This window comes from Priapulus caudatus, unplaced genomic scaffold (genome assembly GCF_000485595.1).
Source record: "Priapulus caudatus unplaced genomic scaffold, Priapulus_caudatus-5.0.1 Scaffold792, whole genome shotgun sequence".
Classification (NCBI taxonomy): Eukaryota; Metazoa; Priapulida; class Priapulimorpha; order Priapulimorphida; family Priapulidae; genus Priapulus; species Priapulus caudatus.
In genome coordinates, this window is record NW_014577853.1 from 87913 (window position 1) to 95931 (window position 8019).

General features: G+C 48.9%; 1 protein-coding gene across 1 annotated transcript in view; it reads right to left on the reverse strand.

Moving 5' to 3' along the window:
• Positions 1-8019, reverse strand: part of LOC106813564 (protein FAM214A-like) — a 22474-nt gene that overhangs the window by 3768 nt on the left and 10687 nt on the right. The window lies entirely within an intron of this gene.

Sequence of the window (8019 nt, forward strand, 5' to 3'; positions counted from 1 at the left end):
GCTGTTGCCTCTCTGAGTGGCGCCTACAAATAGAAAAACAAGTGCCGCAGAGGCGACACGCGCTCACTGACGTGTACTGTAGCCAGTATTCTTCTATAATAAATGCAATGGCAACCGAATCAAGTGGCGCACCTCTGCCACCGACGTCTCGCCGCTCTAGAGCATATATCTTAGATACTACTAATACAGATCTAAAATCTATGATATGACTTTGCTATACCTACTGGTAAGTACAATAATAAAGATAACAGCTTGTGTAACTTTAACGACTTCGTTAAATTAACATGTCTATCATGAATATCGTCAAGCGTAGCCATATGCGTGTGGTGGGGAAGGGGTGGAGGGGGGGGGAGGTGGGGAGGCTGAGGCGGCTCTAATACATAATGCAGTTGCAGTCCTTTTGTTAATCAGTCAACAAATCATGGTTTAACCCTCCTCTTGGGTCAAAAGCGTTATCAGAACTTACTCTTTCGCAGGTCAGTAGAAAAGTAATTTCATGGTCCTTTCAATAGTCCTTTCATAAAGTGATAAAACGGTAGGTCAGCGCTCGAACAAAAAAGTTTTGCACTCGGTCCATTAGACCATGTACTCAGAAATGTCTGAGATTCTGACGCGTTCCACTGCCTTTGACCTGTGACCTCCAATTTTGGCGCTGCTGATGGCGTTCCTCCCCATCAACTTATACATCGAATTATTAAGCAAGCGTGTGTAACCGTTGAGATTTGTGCCGCAATTCCGTATTTCCTCTATACTTAAGTTAAGGCGAAATATTCCCTCCATTGACACACTCCTTTCGACCTTGACCCTTGACCCCCAAATTCGACACCGAATCCTTTTCACGAACCCCGCCGTCCCAGAATATCCAAAGACCGTACGTCGAGACGGTTAAGATTTGTGCCAATGTTGATGACGGACGGACGAACAATCATGCGATTCTACAAGCTGCATCTGACTTCGTAGCTGAGCCTAATTAACATCGTTATTACATATAACAGGAAACGCTTACATAAACCTACGAAACGACAAGACGACATGAGAGCTGGCAGCAAAATCACCCACGAGTCTCACATACAGTCATACGGTAGCAAATTAAAGTCAGATTCTTTAGAGAGTACACCGTGACAGGACATACTGAGCCTGCTAGCCAACGTAAAACGAGCAGCTGTCATAGATACACGTACAGGCACTACTGGAAGAATGTAAGCCAGTCTTTGAGGAATCATGCTAGCAGCACTGATCGAGGATCGACGATAGTTCAGTCTCTCCGCATCTGTCGGTATCCTCTTAGCTGATCTGCGTAATCCATGCCAACCTGACGATAGTTTTGTTCACGATTATCATCAAACCATCGTTAGTTCCATCAGTTATACCGAATATGCATTTGAATGATGGGGCACTTCAAATGATCAGCAACCCAAATACTCGTGGACGTGTATAAGACACTAAACCTGTAGAGAGTTGATAATAAGACTTCATTCTAAATATTATTAACACACAAACAATAGTTTACCATAGCGCCACTGGCACAATGTTAAACAGATAATTAAAAGATATTACTAATTAACGGTTATCATTACACCTTCATATGGGTTCATCGCCCTTTTGGTGATATCTTCATGAAGTAACACAATACAACTAGTAATCACTTCATATCTCGCTCTCTGTGCATTTGTTAGCACAGGTCTAATGCGAATGAATATTACACACGCACAGGCGAAAACAATCGACGCACAATCAGGGTATAGGCAGAGATATGAGTATTGTGGGAGTGCAGAAAAAGAAATTTGGGAGTCACATATTTTACAATTTACACGGCTTTAGATCAATATTTTAGACCGTGCAGTTTCAAAACGACCGTGCAAATCACTGACGCTGCCACGTCGCTGGCTAATAACGTTGCCAATCGACACACGCACCTCTGCCTGTTTTCCTTCTCCTTATCGCATCGCCACAGAGAGCCAGAGAGACTCTTTCGGCCGCTGCGGAGGAGGAGTCGGCGCGGCGCGACGGGCCGGGGAGCGGCATGCGCGGGCGTCTGTCGGCCTGCGTGCACGCGCGACGAGAACGCACACGCCGCGAGCTCGAGAGTCGGACGCAGCGAGCGTCAGCGCCTGAAACTCGAGTAGAGACTCGAGACGACGTGTCGTCTGCTCCGCGCTGCCGCCGCGCTGCGAGCGCCCACCGCGGCAGCGCTGGTTCTCCACAGGAGGCGGAAGTCGGGCGTCGAGCAGTGCTCGATGCGAAAGGCCGTCAGTGATCGGCTCAGCGTCGAAGCTTCGTCAGACACGTCGTCTGAACTGCGAGAGCTGATGACAGCGACGTGTCAAAGCCCTCGGGAGGCACTCGGTTGTGCCTGAAATCCGGAGGTCGCCGAAGGTCGACAGCCCGCGGCGGGTACCACGCCCCGCGCCATCTTCGCCCAGAGGTCGCCGTCGCCGCGCCGCTCGTGACGCTTCGAAGTCACGCCCTCGACGCTTCGAGCCACGCCCTCCTCACCACGCGTCGGCGCCGGCACGCCCACGCGCCACAACATCGGCCGGAGTCGCAGCGCCGCTGCTGCTGGCGAAGTCGGAGCTGACGTCGGAGGTGGCAGAATGGCGCTTGAGCATCCATGGAGAAGGAGATGCGGCGGCAGGCAGCGTGGCCGTAACGGCGATTGCTGCTCAGAATGGCCGCCAGTGTGACGCACGTCATGCCTCGCCGGCAGGTAGAACTTACACCTGCGCGACGAAGATAGCGTTGTAGCCAATATCAAAAGAGAGATAGACAACAGACAGATGACGATAGACCTTGACCCCCAGCTTGCAACATGCCCAACTCGGTTTCGATTCCCCCCCCCACGTTCCCAAGTATCGTGACGTACTCGAGCCGTTTAATTTGCTGCCGCAACATTTGAGGGACGCACGACGCACGCTCATGCGATTTCTACAAAGTGCATTCTACTACGTCAGATGCAGGGCTACAAGACGTAGACAACAGAGAGACGACAGAAGGCAATGTCAAATATCAAAAAGACAGATAGACAATAGACAAACGACAAATGGTTGTAGCAAGTATCAAAAGACAGATAAGCAACAGATGAAAACGACAGATGCATTGTAGCAATATCAAAAAGAGAGATAGAACAACAGTCAAGACGACAGATAGGCATTGTAGCCGTCATAGCAAAAGGGAGAGATAAACAACATCAAATGACAGATAGCATTGTGCAATATCAACACAAGTGCCGCAGAAGCCGACAGCGGCTCACTGACGTGTACTGTAAAGCCGGGTATTCTTCTGATAACTCCCTGGCAACCGAATCAAGTGTGCCATCCCGCACCGCGTTCTGCCTCATGCGCATATATATCTAGGATTACTATAATACAGTCTCAAATCTATGATAGCTAGCTGCAGTATACCGGTAGTACATTTATTCTAGATACAGCTGTGTAACTTTTAACTGTGTACCCTTCGTGCGGATAACTCACTCCATTGAGTGCTGAAATCCAAGTATATTCAGGCAGGATGCATAATTCGCTCAACTGTAGTTAAAACAATACGCCATGAGAGGTGGCAGGCACATAATTATGATTGATAAGTGAGCCAGTTTCAACCCCATGCATGCCGTAATTGGGCTCCCCGCATTGTTTTGCCTACCAAAAAAAAAAAAAAAGAAAAAAAATTATGCGAGCATCACCGTTCATTAACCAGTTTTGTTGGCTTTAATACAGATGTGCTACTCAGGTGTAGCTAAGTCAGACGCTTAAGACAAATAATGTGATTGTGAGCGAGTAAACTTGTTCAAGAAACATTTGCCTTTGCAATTGAACTGCTGGCAAGCTGTACTGACATCCACAATAGCAAAAGCAGTTCAGTCATTGTTAACAGTCAACAAATCCATGTTTAACCTCCTCTGAGGGTTAAAAGGTTATTCGACACTTACTCTTCGCATGTCAGAGAAAGTACATTTTATGGTCCTTTCAAATAAAGCCATAAAAATGGTAGGTCACCATAGAAACAAAAAGTTTTCCCATCGCTCCGTCAGACCATGTCTCGAAAATGTCTAAAATCTGCCTCTGCCCATTGACCTTGACCTGTGACCTCCAATTTCGGCACAGTGATGGCTTTTCCTACCACGATGCTCATACACGACTATCACGAGCCTAGTCGAGCCGTTTAGATCTGTGTCGCAAATTCTGCATTTCCTCCTATACCTTAAGTTAAGGAGGGAATGTTCCCCTTCCTTTTACACCTTGACTTTTGACCCCAGCTTCGACATCCCAACTCGTTTCGGATTACCCCCCCACGTCCCGAATACGTGGACCGTACCTCGAGGCGGTTAAGATTTGTGCCCAACTGTTGACGGACGACGCACGGACGGCCGGACGAGACAATCATGCGATTCACAGCTGCATCTGAACTACGTAGATGAGCTTAAAGATTAGATAGACAACAGAGAAGACGACAGAAAGCGTTGTAGCAATATCAAAAATGGTTAGAGATTAACCTCTTTAACCAGACAGCAAGTATCTGCTGCCAGAGAAGAGGGAAGGCCACAAGTTTACTCACCCAGGCTTGGTAAGTAAATAGTGATTTTTGGTGCTTTTACGTGGGTTTTGTTAGACAGTGGGTGTTAATTAAGTAATAGTAATCATGCAGGAGTGTTCCTAAAATGTAACAGTTCGAGTAGGAGGCAGTAGCAGTAAGTATAGACGAGGTAGTAGGCAGTCATTAAAGAAAAATGCCTTGTAAAATTAATCTCTCATCAGTCAGTAGCCTGTCCGTGTCCATCAACGGCTGGAAGGCTGTGAGACTCGGAGTCTGACGCGGCTCTCGAGCGATTTCTCTCTGTCCCACGCCCTCTCCTGCGGGCCATCTGACGACCACCCTGCTTCTGTAGTCGCTGCCCTGTCTCTTCCATCACGGCACACCGGGTCGCTCTTTACGATACTGTCGGGTTGTCGGCGCGTCCAGACGCGCTATCACCATGTAAGCTTTTATCACAGTCTCGGTCACCGCGTGTCATGCAACGCGCGCGATGGATCACCTTTCTCTGCGGCCGATGCGACGCGCGTGCCGATGCTTCACCGGTGACTCGGGCCCCGATACTTATTCAGCGCCACAGGCTCGCATGTCCTGTTATCGCTGGCAGCCGGCATCAACGTTGTGTTGTCACTGGACCCCGGCATTAACGTTCTGTTGTTGCCGGCCCCCTGCATTCAACGCTTTGTTGACGCTGGCCTCTGAATGACGTTCTGGTGTTAGCCCCGGGCATCAATGCTCCGTTGTTGCTGGCCGCCGGCATTACCGTTCCATTGTTGCTGGCCCTGGGCATCAATGCTCCGTTGTTGCTGGGAGTTGGCATTACCGTTCCATTGTTACTAGCCCCGGGCATCAATGCTCCGTTGTTGCTGGCCGCCGGCATTACCGTTCCATTGTTGCTGGCCCTGGGCATCAATGCTCCGTTGTTGCTGGGAGTTGGCATTACCGTTCCATTGTTACTAGCCCCGGGCATCAATGCTCCGTCGTTGCTGGCCGCCGGCATTACCGTTCCATTGTTGCTAGCCCCGGGCATCAATGCTCCGTTGTTGCTGGCCGCCGGCATTACCGTTCCATTGTTGCTAGCCCCGGGCATCAATGCTCCGTTGTTGCTGGCCGCCGGCATTACCGTTCGATTGTTGCTAGCCCCAGGCATCAATGCTCCGTTGTTGCTGGCCGCCAACATTACCGTTCGATTGTTGCTGGCCCCGGGCATCAATGCTCCGTTGTTGCTGGGAGCTGGCATTACCGTCCCATTGCCGCTGGCTTCCGACGTAGTCTGCTGCGAGTCACAAGCGGTGTCCCGCGTGACAGCGGCAGGTGTCGCCGCCGCCGCCGCCGCCGCCGCCGCCGCCGCCTCCCCGGCCCGCTCGCCACTCGCCGCGCACGACGACGACGTCTTCTCCAGGTTCTGCCGCCGCATCAGCTCCTTCTGCTTCAGCCACTTCAGCTTGCGACTCATGTGACCGCTCTCCCGCTCGCCGTCGTCGTCGGCGACGTCGCGCCGGTAGAAGCCGACGCGCGAGTACGTGCCCTCAGCACCACCGCCTCCGCCTCCACACTTCTTATAACGCTCTCGGCCTCGGTCGAGGGCGCCACCGTCGGCACTCGCCGCGTAGGCGGCGGCGGCGGCGGAGCTCTGACCGCCGGCGGCCCTCTGGTACTTGCCGTCGGCGGCGCGCCACGCGTCGTCGCCGCCGCGCAGCCGCGGCGCGTTGTCGTACTCGACCTCGAGGCGATTGCATGCGACCATGTAGCTGCCGACCGGCGGCACCACCTCGCCCGACGTGGCCGACGACTCGCCACACAGCACGTCCGCCGGCGCCAGCGAGAGCTTGTCGCCCGCGCAGAACGGCCCCGTCGGCCTGCGCTGCCGGACGCTGCCATCTTGCCTGCGGCCGCTTTCGCGCCGGTCGACTGGCGAGCAGTCGTCGTCGCTGTCGTCGGACAGCTTCGCCATCCTTCTCCAGTACGTGTACCTGAGCGTACGTACAACACGCGGAAGTAAATTACACTGTACTGCACACACGTATTATGTGTATTATGTAGATGGATAGATAAATAGATAGATAGATAGATAGATAGACATAGATAGATAGATAGATAGATAGATAGATAGATAGATAGATAGATAGATAGATATATGGATAGATAGATAGATAGATAGATAGATATATGGATAGATAGATAGATAGATAGATAGATAGATAGATAGATAGATAGATAGATAGATAGATAGATAGATAGATAGATAGATAGATAGATGATAGATAGATAGATAGATACGACATACATACATACATACATGTATATATGAAAGTGTCAATGACACTGTAGCTCACTTGGGTGTGAAAGAAGAGGGAGGGGATATATAGGAAGCAAGAGTATATATGGGAGAAGTCCTATATAACCATACTAGCTGGGTAGCCGCTGCGCTGGGTAAAATCGTGCGCTACAATTTCATGACTACTAATAATTTGGAGATCATAGACATTGGGTAAAATCGACAATACTAACATTGGCACACACAATCAATATTACAACAGATCTAATAAGATATAAGCGGGAAAACTGTTACGTATATGACATTTATATGACAGCAGAACCCACTTGGACCCGGACTAATGTATATTGGTGTAAATGAGAAGAACGTTAGCTTATACACGCATGTAGACAAATGGGCTTGCACTCTTCATTTGAAACCTCTTCGATAACAATGGTTTGCGTTGTATTGTCTGTGCGAAGCATATGGTAGATTGCTGTGCGTCTCGACTGATTGTAGCTACCACGTACCAGCGTATCCATTGTCAGATCGTGATGAATAAAACGAATTCGGTATATAAGTATGATAGAGACAGGCTGAGTGGGGTCTGCAGTCCTTGGATATTGTCTGTGAATGCTTTGGCGCGCGGAGAGCAATGGCACATTGAAATAAAGGAAATTTTTCTACTGGAAATCAGAAAAGGCATAGCTTTGGAATGTACAAGGGATTCTGAATGTTGCATGAATAAAAAAAAGTCGATTATACGGTTGAGTGTCCGATGCGATCGATTATAATCGAAATCATCGATTATAGTCTCAATTTCGATAATCGATTATCTGAAACAAATAATCGATTATCCAAATACATAAAATAAAAATTGATGTTTTTTTTTTAAATTACTAAATCGCAACATGGACATGTTATTGGTGTCGAAGTAGAAAGTGCATCAGTGTTGTAGTCCAGAGACACTTCATGAATCACTGTTAACATTAAGGTCCTTGTCTGATTGCAGAGCGGTACAAGTGTACTTATAGACCATGGACATAATTGACAGTGTGCTTTTGTTTGTTTGACACTGTCCACAGATGTTATCCGTAGATGGAGATTCTACTCTCCGTATTGCTTTTCTACATTAGGTTGGAGAGGATATTTCATTGGCCAGGCATTAACTCGGCTTACACAGCCTACACTATTAGAACAAACAACTTACTTACTATAATAAGGAAAATGTTTGT